The sequence below is a fragment of the Canis lupus genome, chromosome 30 (assembly GCF_048164855.1).
Source record: "Canis lupus baileyi chromosome 30, mCanLup2.hap1, whole genome shotgun sequence".
Classification (NCBI taxonomy): Eukaryota; Metazoa; Chordata; class Mammalia; order Carnivora; family Canidae; genus Canis; species Canis lupus.
The window spans coordinates 34,794,212-34,806,407 of record NC_132867.1 but is presented as its reverse complement, the minus strand read 5'-3'; the positions used below and the strand labels follow the sequence as shown (position 1 = coordinate 34,806,407).

Below are 12,196 nucleotides of genomic sequence, written 5' to 3'. Positions count from 1 at the left end.
CAGTTATTGCGTTCTTCAACTCTGGTGGTTCTCTTTCATATTTCCATCTCTTTTTTGAAGTTCTCATTGAGTTCTTCCACTCTTCTCTCCAGTCTGGTGAGCATCTTTATAACCATGATTTTGAACTCTTTATAAGGTACATTGCTTACCTCTATTTTTTAGAAAAGATTTTACTTATTTATTTGAAGGAGAGAGAGTGCATAAACAGGGGTAGAATGAGAGGGAGAAGCAGACTCCCCACTGAGCAGGGAGCCCAAATGGGGGCTCGATCCCAGGACACCAAGATCATGACCTGAGCTGAAGGCAGATGCTTACCTGACTGAGTCACTCAGGCATCCCTACTTACCTCTATTTCATTGAATTCATTTTCTGGAGTTTGGTCTTATTTTGGAGCATATTATTCTGTGTCCTCATTTTGTTTGACTTTGTGTTTCTATGAATGAGGTAAAAGAACTACCTCTTTCTCTTGAAGGAGTTGGCCTTATGTAGGAACATCACCTGTGTAGATTGCATGTGTCAGCTGACTCTGCCTGGCTGGCTGGAGCTGTAGCAGACATGGGCTGGGAGTCCTGAGGCACTCTGCCCTGGGGCCACTGTGGTGATATGGCTGAAGCTGAAGCAGGTGCAGGCCAAGTCCCCAGATGCTCTGTATAGCAGGCACCCTGGCAGGATGGCTGGAGCGGAAGCAGGCACTGGTGGAAGGTGTCCTAGAGTATTCCATGCTGGGGCCACATTGGTGGGATCGCTGGAGATTGCACAGACACAGATGGAGAGGACCCTTGGGGGCCAACTGGAGCTGGTGTGGGCTAGGGGCCTGGGCTTCACTGAAGCAACAGACTGGCTAAAGTGCCCACATCCTGTGGACGTAGAGGTAGAATGTAAACATTTGGACTTGCAAGTACCTCTGACCCAGAGAGAGTTCCAACAGGTCTCCCACTTGGTGGATACCCTAGAGTTAGTGAATTCTTTTCCTTCATTTCTAGTCTCATTTCCCTTTAAGCTACTTTTTACCCCTGTCCCAGGGCAGGAAAATCTGCATGCAGGTCCCTCAGGTCTCTCCCTCCCCACTGTAGTTTTCAGCAACAGGGCTGGTGTTATTGTTAGTGTTTCCTGCCTCTCCTGCCTTTCTGTGAGGTCCTTCTATCCTCTGTTGTGCAGAGAAGCTGTAGAATCAGCTCTCAGGTTTCCTTCAGGAGGAATTGCTCTAAATGTAGTTGTAGATTCAGTGTGTCCATAGGATGAGCTGAGTTCAGGATCTTCCTCTGTCACCATCTTGGACACTCCCCAAATCTTAGATTTCCTAATCTTAGATTTCCTATCAGTGGTTTCCAAATTTAAAAACAAAACACTGAGATCCACTGAGTGGCTACTATATAGAAAGCTCTGCAATTCTCATTTCATCCTCACAGGGCTGAGGAGATAAGAGTTATCAGTCCTCTCACCTTTCCCAAGAGAGAAACTAAGGCACAGAGAGGCCACATCATTTGTCCAAGTCCACAGTTGTTCAGTGGCAGGGCCAGGACTCCAGTCCAGCTCTCTGGCCCATGGGTGCCCTCTTTTCAACAATGGAAACCCAGAAGATCCATCACAGCAGCGAGGGTGGAGGTCTTTGGCCAAACCAGGCAGCGCGATGGTGAGCTCAATCTCCCCCTTGACATCCACAATGTTCAAGGCCCTCCATGGGACATTCTCGGCTCCACGGAGCTACCCCAGGCCCTTCAATGAACAGTCCACCAGCTCTAAGTTCTGAAGGCCAATCCTAATTCCTCTAGCATCACGGAGCTGAACCCTGAAGACGGAATGCCCAGAGACATTTGTTTAGGAGTGTTTAGGAGTGTCTCGACCAAGGCTCTGTTTAGGAGTGTCTCAACCAAGGCTCTGTTTTCAATGATCCCATTTAGTTAAGTACAATATGACAACCCCACGCCACATCAGAAAATAAAACTGGTTGCACGGTTCCCCACCCTACTGATCAGATAAGCACAAGAAAGCAACCAGAAGGACAAAGGCAAATGCCATGTGTTGACCAGGCATGAGCCTGGTACATGAGCACACAGAAGTGGCTTCCAGGCCCGCCCTGTGAAGCTCTCAGCCAGCTTCCTCTGACACTCAGCTTGGTCTTGCATTTTGCACAGGCCTCTGGACGGCAGCTCATGTTTCTTCCATCTGCTTCATCATTGAGGAAACAGGAGCTCCTGAGTAGGTGAGAGTGCCGGCCTTGAAATAAGGCCAGTGACTCACAGTTGGAGCTGATACCAGACAGACCCGGTTTTGTCACTCGAGCCAGGCTTTTCTATGAAGCTGAAGCTGTCTTTACCTTCTCTGTTGAAGCAACTTCTACCACCAGGACAGCAGGGTGGTTTGGCAACTTATAGCTTGGGAGGTCCCACTGTTCATGAAGTATGTTTAGCCTAGAAAAGAAGACCCCAAATGGGGAGGTGGAAATTCTGAAATTCTGGGAAGAGGGAATGGGCTACTCTGTGGCTCATAGAACATAACCAGAGCTGGGGTTGAGGCCATAGATGAGCGATCTGGCTCCCCCACATAGATGAGCTCTCCATTGCTGGAAGAGTTCAAGCTGAGACTGGGTGAGGTGAAGCAGCAATGGGTGGTATCCCTGCATTAGGAAGAGAGTGGCTTAGATAAGCAGAACTGGGGGTGGTGGTAAAAGAGCTTGCACCTGGGGCTCTGTTTCCCTGGAAGTAGATTTGGTATCTACCATCTGTATAGATATCTACCCTTCTCAGGCTTCAGACCCTCTTCCTTCTGTAGGAAAGGTAAAGGGAAATCGGAGAGAGAGGACCAATCCTACCAGTCTGTGTGCCTCCAGCTCTGAAACTCAAATCCCTGAGGCTCCACCAACAATGGAGTTCTAGAATTTCCATCATCAGTAACTATAGTTACTAGAGACAGAGTCACTACAGTCCCCCCTCCATTTTATTGAGATATAACTGACCTATGACATTGTATTACTTTTAGGTGCACAACATAAGGATCTGGTAGATGAATGTATCATGGAATTTATTACCTCAGTGAGTTTTGTTAGCATCTATCATCACACATAGTTGGAATTTTTTTCTTATGATAACTTTTAAGATCTGTTCTCTTAGCAACTTTGAAATAAACAATACAGTGTTGTTAACTGTAGTCACCATGCTGTACATTAGTGCATCCCCAGGGCTTATTTAACAAGTAGGAGTATTTTCCTTTCAACCTACTTGCTTTATCTCCAACACGTTCAAGTGGGCCTGCCCCTCTGCTTCCCCTGTGTCAGTGTTCTGGTCCAGGGCCCCAAACCCTGCCTGGACTATTGCAGTAGTATCCTGATGGCAGTTCCCTCCACAATCCATCCTCCACATGGCACATAGAGGGCTCTTCCTAGAATGCAGGGAATCAGGTCACTGTAAAGCACCCCCTTTGCATTATGAATGCATTCAGACTCCTTTCCACGCTCCCCATCACATACCATCTCCTCACTGTGGGTCCACAAAGCTCTAGCCACAGGAGTGTCTATCTGTCCGCCCACTCCTCAATCTGCCTGGGCCTTCCCACCTCAGGGCTTCTCCAGCAGTTTCCTTCACCTGAAATGTGCATCCCACTGCTCCTCATATTTCAACTCTTGGCTTCAATATCATCCCTCATGTCAGTCAGTGTGAACATGCTTTGAAAAATATGTCTTCCTTCCCTTTACTCTGACCCTGTTTTTCTCCACTGCTGCTCCTTAGACCACCTCCATGGGGCAGGAACCAAGATCAAGCCAAGAAATCTTTCTTTCACTTTAGACCTTGGCCACACATCCCCTCACCCTCCTGTCTACTTTAGACCCCTCTCATGGGCTGTCTCCATCATCCCTGTGGGTTAGACATGACCCTGACCAACTCTCCTTACACAGGTGAGGCTCAGAAAAGCAAAGCTATGATCCAAGCCTGCCATGCTGACTGGGTTGCCAGGTGGAGAGTCTTCCTTTTCTTTACTAGTGAAAGGGAAGCCAGTGTTGATGATAGATGAACTCCACTTGACCTCCTGGAGTTTCTTCTTTGCCCAGATAACCCAGGTTGTGGTGATAGTTGTGTGGTCACATTCTCTAGGTAAAGATAGGATCCTGACACTGTAGTCAGGGAGTTTGAGCACAGACTTCAGAGCCAGATGGCTCCTCGCCAGCTCCTAGATGTATCTTCAAGCCCTGAGCAAATGTTTCCTGCTCTCTGTGCCTGTTTCCTCATGCCTCCTAGACCTAGTGTGAGGGTCCAGTGACCTACCACCCAGTCCCTTCGGGTGCCCACAGGCCATCGCCACACTGCCAGCACTCCACAAGTTCACACGTCCCAAAACATGAGGAAATCTGGGAGGGGGCCCCACTAGGCAGCTGTGGACAGCTCACAGGACTTGACATATTCCAACAATTTAAGGTAGCTTCTTCCTGGTTTGGGTTTAATCACCGTCCACTGTGAAACTGGTTTCCATTTCCCAGCCAAGCTTCCTCCCAGCGCCATCTCATGGAGTAGTACAGTGAGTTGAACTATGTCCCTCCACATTCCGTGCCCAGCTGGGACCTCAGAATGTGACTTTATTTGGAAATCTCCAGGTGGGACCATTCTGGATGAAGGCGTGACCTTCACAGGGACCACGTGAAGATGGAGGCAGGGGCTGGACTGGTGTGGTCCCAAGCCAAGAAATGCCTGAAGCCATGAGAAGCTGGACGACACAGGAAGGATCCTGTTCCAGACCCTTTGAGGGAACCAACTTCTTGATTCTGGATTTCTGGCCTTCACAACTGCGATAGTATACATTTCAGTTGTCTTAAGCCACCTTTAGAATTTGTGATGTCAGCCCTAGTGGACCAATACAACCGAGCTTCCAGTATTTTGTTTCATGCCTCAGCTTTGTGGATAGAATATTACTCTTCTGGGACCCCTGGATGGCTCAGCAGTTGAGTGTCTGCCTTTGGTTCAGGTTGTGATCCCGGAGTCCTGGGATCAGGCTTCCTGTGGGGTGCCTGCTTCTCCCTCTGTCTATATCTCTGTGTCTCTTGTGAATAAATGAATAAAATCTTTTTTTAAAAAAGAATATTACTCTTTTGTTATTGCTGTCAACATTAACTTCTAAGTACTGGCTGTCCTTTTTTTTTTAGGTTCATTTATTTATTTGAGAGAGAGAGAGCACAAGCAGGTGGGGCAAAGGGAGAGAATCTTAAGCAGAATCCCTGTTGAGCATGGGGCCCAATACGGGGCTCAATCTCATGACCCTGAGATCATGACCTGAACTGCAATCAAGAGTCAGACACTCAACTGACTGCACCACTCAGGTGTTGTACCTTTTAAAAATCTTGATTTAAATGTAATTTAGTTAACATATACTGTATTATTAGTTCCAGGGGTAGAATTTAGTGGTTCATCAGTTGTATATAACACTCAGGACTCTTTATATCACCCAATTACCCCAAACCCCTCCACCCACCCCCCCCTCCAGCAACCCTCAGTTTGTTTCCTAGAGTTTAGCATCGCTTATGGTTTGCTCCCCTCTCTATTTTCATCTTATTTTAGTCTTCCTTCCCTTCCCCTATGTTCATCGGTTTTGGTTCTTAAATTCTACATGTAAGTGAGATCACATGGTAATTTGTCTTTCCCTGATTGACCTATTTTGTTTAGCATAATACCCTCTAGTTCCAGCCATGTCATTGCAAATGGCAAGATTTCATTCGTTTTGATGGCTGAGTAATATTCCATTGTATTATATATATACCGCACCTTCTTTATCCATTCATCAGTCGATGGACATCCGGGCCCTTTCCACGGTCTGGCTATTGTGGGCAATGCTGCTATAAACATTTGGGTGCAGGTGTCCTTTTGAATCACTATGTTTATATCCTCTGGATAAATACCCAATAGTGTAATTGCTGAGTTGGAGGGTAGCTCTATTTTTAACTTTTGAGGAACCTCCTCCATACTGTTTTCCAGAGGGATTGCCCCAGTTTGCATTCCCACCAACAGTGTAAGAGGCTTCCCCTTTCTCCAAATCCTCACCAACATCTGTGGTTTCCTGAGTTGTTCGTTTTAGCCGTTCTGACTGGTGTGAGGTGGTATCTCATTGTGGTTTTGATGTGTATTTATACCAAGTGATGAGCATTTTTTCATGTGTCTGTGGTACATCTTCTTTGGAGAAATGTCTGTTCACGTCTTCTACCCATTTTTTGACTGGATTTTTTTGGGTTTGGGGTGTTGAGTTTGATAAGTTATTTCTAGATTTTGGATACTGGCCCTTTATTTGATATGTCATTTGCAAATGTCTTCTCCCACTCCATAGGTTGCCTTTTAGTTTTATTAACTGTTTCCTTCCTTTTTATCTTGATGAAGCCCCAATAGTTTATTTTTGCCTTTGTTTCTCTTGCTTTTGGAGATGTGTCTAGCAAGAAAGTACTGGCTGTCTTAAATGCTTGTTGGTAATCGTGTGTGTGTGAGAGAAAGCACCAGGGCATGCATGCACACCTCACTCAGCATCTCGTCATAGCTCTAGATGCAGTGTCACACGTAGGAGTCTTGTCAGTCTGGAAGAAGTGAATGACTTTCTCATTTGAAGTTTCTGCAGCTGTCACAGGCTCACTCACAGCTCGTATGCCCTATCCGAGGTTGGCTCCTCTGGACATCAGCCACGTCACGTTGGCCTGGCCTTCCCTAGGAGGTATCCCTAAGCCCATCTCCTGGGGAGCAAGGACTATAGCTCAAGGATCAGCTCATTTCCAGCCCATCCTACATGGCAGGTGCTCCTTTCTTGGAATTCAGTTTGAATTCTTCCACCCCAGAAAGGGAACTCCCTCCCCAGTTTAATGCGAGTTCTATGACACCTGCTTCTTATGGCAAAGTATCCAATTGTCAAGAAAGCTATTCGAGATGTTAATTTTATAGATTCCAGCATCAAAGGTCAACTAGGATGAGCAATGCAAGTTGGGGCCTCAGAGCTTTGGTTTTGGACCCAAACCCCCATAGCATACTCACCCACAGACAAGAGGTCTTATTTAGTGGCAAGAGGGATGGAGATTTGGAAAGAAGCGATAGTGGCTGATGTGTTTTGAGGCTCACCATGGGGAGGGTTACCCTGCATGCATTCCACCCATGGCTTCTCATTTAACTCGTGCTGCAGGTCCATCAGGCAGGGGGCTGGCATCTCATTTTACAGGTGAGAAAAACAAGGCTGAGAGAGATCAAGCAACCAACCCTTGGCCACAGAGCAAGTGGCATAGCCAGGATTCAAGCCCAGGCTGCCTGACCCCAGGGCCTGGGACCTTCAAACTGTACGATTACTGGGGATCCCCAGGTGGCTCAGGGGTTTATCACCTGCCTTTGACCGAGGGCGCGATCCTGGAGTCCTGGGATCGAGTCCCGCGTCAGGCTCCCTGCATGGAGCCTGCTTCTCCCTCTGCCTGTATCTCTGCCTCTCTCTCTGTGTCTATCATGAATTAAAAAAAAAACTCTACAATTACTGAGAACCTACATTCTGCTGGGTTTAGTTGCAACAAGTTAACTCACAAGTGACTGTGGTTGTTCCTGCTCACAGGAAAGCACTTCAATGCTGCTTCAGCAATTCCTGAATCGCTCTTTTAGAGGTCCTCAGAGTACCGTGTATTCTCATTTGTGGATTATGATGTTCTGATGGAGGGGAGCATCCCTCTAAATGTCTAGGAGATCAAATTAGCCATTGATAAGGGATCCAGACTCACCGCCATTCAGACTGCTGTAGTTGGTCAGTTGGCCAGGCCACATGTGTTCCCAGTTCCCAAATTTGGCTTGAGTGGTGGTTGTGATGGTTAATTTTATGTGTCAATTTGTAGGGTGGTTTTGGTTGAGATGAACAAATCAATAAACTTTCAGTGAACAGATTGCCCTCCATAAGGTGGGTGGGCCTCGTTCAATCAGTTGACGGCCTGAACAGCACAAAAAGACCAGTCTCCCCAAGCACACGGGAATTCTGCAGCAAAGTACCATCAGCTCCCCTGGATCTCCACCTGAGTGCCTTTGGAATGGAGCTGTAGCAACAGCTTTCCTGGCTCTCCAAACTCTTGGCTCCCCAAAATTTCCTGTGAGAAGGTAGAGCTCTCAGCTAAAGAGGAAGTTCTATATCTCACTCACTCAGTCCTGTCTTTTTTTTTTTTAGATTTTATTTATTTATTCATGAGAGAGGCAGAGACACAGGCAGAGGGAGAAGCAGGCTCCATGCAGGGAGGCTGATGTAACTCGATCCCAGGACTCCAGGATCACGCCCTGGGCCGAAGGCAGATGCTCAACCACTGAGCCACCCAGGTGTCCCCACTTAGTCCTTTCAACCACTAAATGGGGCAGACCCCTATTTTACAGATGAGACTGAGGTCAGGAAGAGGTGCAGAATGTGCCGAGTCATACAGCAATTTAGCAGCTTAGCAGAATCGAAACCCCACTTTTTCTGGCTCCAAAGTCCATGTCCTTCCTACCTCCTTGGCGACTCTCCTGCTGCTACACCCCTGCTTCACACCATCCCACACATCTGTAGAGAGAACCCTACACGATCATTGGCTTCCTGGCCTAAGTTCCCTTGCCACCATCAAGGACAACATCCTCCCTGGTTTTCCAAGCACCAGCATGTGACATAAGGCCTAGCATTAATATTATGTGCTGGTCTGTGACCTAAAACTGGAAGGGCCTTGGAGACACCTGGGTGGCTCAAGGTGTGATCCCAGGGTCCTGGGTTCGAGTCCTGCATTGGGCTCCCTGCAGGGAGCCTGCTTCTCCCTCTGCCTGTGCCTCTGCCTCTCTCTGTGCGTCTCTCATTAATAGATAGATGATGATAGATAGATAGATAGATAGATAGATAGATAGATAGATGATAGATAGATGATAAATAGATAGATGATAGATAAATCTTTAAAAAAACACAAAACCTGGAAGAGCCTTGAATGGCCTAAGTATAAGTACCCCCCACTCTGCTCCTGAGATTACATCCTGGAGCCAGACCACCCTCCTATCACCGCACGCCCCTGCACATCCCTGAGGCAGGCTCACAGGGAAGAGGAGGGTATATACACCAGGCTTCCCCTGCTGCGCTTCTCCTGGGTTTTGTACTTGAGCCTTTTCCACACTAGAACACACAGCTCCAGCGAACATGCCACTGTACAGTTGCGCTGCAGTTTAATGGGTCCCCTGTTGGTAGATGCTTAGATGATTTCCAGTCTTGTTTTCCATCTCAAAATCCTGCAAAAACTCCATGTGCATGCATCTTTGTATAGTTGTAAGGCACAGTGGATATTAGGTTTGTTGCTAATGTAGAAAAATGTCACCAAGACAGTATTTTTTTTTTTGGCTTAAAAATTTTTAAAAAGGAACCTTTTAAGCTTAGCTTCTTCAAGCTTATTATACTTGTGGCTGCATTTAACATAAACACCTTTTAAATCTAGCTATTTGTATATGAAGTTCTCACAGTGGGGTGGGGGCGCTCCGATTCAGTATATGATGTGGGTTTATAGAACTCTTTGCAATAACAAAATAGCATGTAATTAAATAAAAGTAATAAGCATGAAAAATGAATTGCAATAGATAATATTCTATAACAATGGGATTAAAAATCTTTTCATTAAAAATACATTAGTTCCGGGGCACCTGGGTGGCTCAGGGGTTGAGCATCTGCCTTCGGCTCAGGTCATGATCCCAGGGTCCTGGTATCGAGTCCCCACATCAGGGATCCCTGCAGGGAGCCTGCTTCTCCCTCTGCCTGTGTCTCTGCCTTCCTCTGTGTCTCTGATGAATAGATAAATTTTTAAAAATCTAAAAATAAAAACGCATTAGTGTCTAAATTTGACAGTGGAGAGAAGCACTAGCAATATCGCCCCCCCGTGGCATGTTCAAGTACTCAGTCATTAGGAACCCAAATTCATGGACCCCTGTTCAAAATGAGCCGGGCAGCCATGTGGCCCGCTAGCTTGGAGGTGGCTTCAATGGCATCAGTGCATTCCTGTGACCTCTGGTAGAAGCAGGTGACGCTGGAGTCGGGTGGCAAAGTCTTCTTTAAGCTTTGGCCTCCAGTTGAATAGCTGAACCCATAGTTTCTTTATAAAAATTCTCGAGTTCAAAGAGTCTCCACTGCCCTTCCCTGGGCGTCTCAGAGGTCACAGGCCTCCCCGCCGTAGCTCTCACCGCCCGTTGCATCTCCCCGGACAGTTTTTAAAAATGCAAGTGCCTGGCTGGGTGTCTCCCCAACCTGTGGAAGCCAATTCTGGGGTCTGGACAAAGCCTCGGTTTGAGTCAGTTTGGTTTGGTTTTGTAAAGCCCCACCGGTGCCTCGGTGCAGGGCCGGGAAGCACTGGTGGTGGTGGGTCCTTGACCTTGGCGGGGATGGGGCCAGAAGAGGGACCTTGTAGGGGAAAGAAGGTCTGGGGGGGGCTGCTGCCGACACCAACATGCTGCCAAGCATGCCTTCCTCCAGGGACCTGACCCAGGGCAGGGCAACCCGATGTGCTTCAAAGTCATGATCTGACACTAGAAATGCCCTTCCCAGCCCCCGTGCAATGACAGGAGGGGACATCAGGTCCTGTGGGGTATTAAGACACGAGGCCAGGGGTTCGCCCCCCACACAACCGCTACTAAGCACCTGCTACCACGGTTTTCAAAGGGGCAAGACCTCTGGCTTCCCAGGGTCTCTGAGCTACTCTAAGGGAGGGCAGCCCGGGGGCCCAGCGGTTTAGCGCCACCTTCGGCCCAGGGTGGGATCCTGGGGACCCGGGATCGAGTCCAGGTCAGGCTCCCTGCATGGAGCCTGCTCCTCCCTCTGCCTATGTCTCTGCCTCTCTCTGTGTGTGTCTCTCATGAATAAATAGATAAAATCTTAAAAAAAAAAAAAAAAAACTCTAAGGGAATAAACCAGGACACAGGTAGGGGCAGAGTATTCCGCTCCCCGAGCTGCCCTTGTTTGCTCTGAGGAAGGCAGGACTTGGGGGGCAGCGGCCGAGCCGAAGGAAGCACCTTCCCGGGCCACCAGCTCTGACAACTTTTTGTCCCAAGGGCCCAGGATGGGCTGAAAAGCAGGAAGTGGAAGACGAGGCTGCGTGACATGTGGCTCTGGCCTGGAGCTGGAGTCAGAGACCCCCTGGAACACAGCTGGCACCTCCCTTGTGACAAGCGGGCCGGGGTCCTGTCCCCCTCTGGGCCGGGCCACCCGAACCCCATCCCCAGGGCTCCAGGAGGAGCCCGAGACCCCCAGCTTGTCCGCGCGGCACACGGGTCCCGGCGCCGAGGTGACCCGGCTGCTGGAGGAGCTGGAAGGCCCGACTCGCCCGCTCCTTCCCCTGCCGAGCGGTCCCCACCCTGTCGCCCCCCCACCCCCCACCCCCGTCCTGTTTCATGCGCAGCCGCTCCACCCAGCTCTGCTCTTTCCCATAGTCCTCTCCTCTCACATGGACTTTCTGGTTGACGTGGGTCTGCCCCGACCGGATGGCGAGCTCCAGGAGGGGCTTTGTGTCTTTTGTCCCTCACGTTTGCTCTGCTACCTACCTGGGTGTTGGGGAGACGTTTCTTGAATGAACGCACGGACGGATGAGGGATGGCTGGACAGATGGACCCCCACGTGTCACCTTCTTCACCGTCTCCCGCCCCGATCTGCTGAGCCGTGCCCCCCAGGACCAGCTGTCAGGGGCTGAGGCCTGCGTCCAGGGCGCTCCGGCCAAGTCGGCGCCGAGCCCGGCCGGGACCTGGCCCACCCGAGGCAGGTGGAGCCCGGGAGCCGGGGCACATCGGCGGGGACAGCGCCTCCAGGGGCCCCAAATGGGAGCCCAGGTACCTGTTAACTTCAACCTGGGGGGGAGAGGGGCTGACCCCGCGTACCCTCCTGCCTCCCCTCCTCACCTTCTCCCCTCCCCAGGGGGGCAGAGTGAAAGTTTGTGGAGCTGTAAGGACCCTGCCTTAGGTGGGGTCATTTGTCCCAGGTCCGTCCCCCCTTAGAGGTGTCCGCGCAGCAGGGGGAGGCAGTGCTCTGAACTCTGGTGAGGTCACAAAGGGACCTTGCAGGCTCTTGAGACTGCAGGTGGGGGAGGGCCGGGTTGGTCATCCTCTGCCCTCCCCTCTCCCCACTTGGAAGGTTCCAGAACCAAGGACTCGGGACCCACTTGTTAAAATAGACACAACTGTGTTGCTAAGAAGCGTCCACGGAACCGTGAATGTGCGGGTGTGAGTGCTTCTGG

At 49.5% G+C, this 12,196-nt stretch overlaps 1 long non-coding RNA gene across 3 annotated transcripts in view; it reads right to left on the bottom strand.

Moving 5' to 3' along the window:
• Nucleotides 1-12,109, bottom strand: part of LOC140621640 (uncharacterized) — a 29,047-nt gene extending 16,938 nt beyond the window's left edge. The window contains exons 1-2 of one of the 3 annotated variants that reach the window (XR_012021393.1): nt 11,511-12,109; nt 2,318-2,411 (exon numbers count right to left, since the gene is read on the bottom strand). This is a non-coding gene — a long non-coding RNA (uncharacterized lncRNA). The remainder of the gene's footprint in view (nt 1-2,317; nt 2,412-11,510) is intronic. The other 2 variants (XR_012021391.1, XR_012021392.1) reach the window with 2 other exon arrangements.
• Between the last annotated feature and the right edge of the window lie 87 nt (nt 12,110-12,196).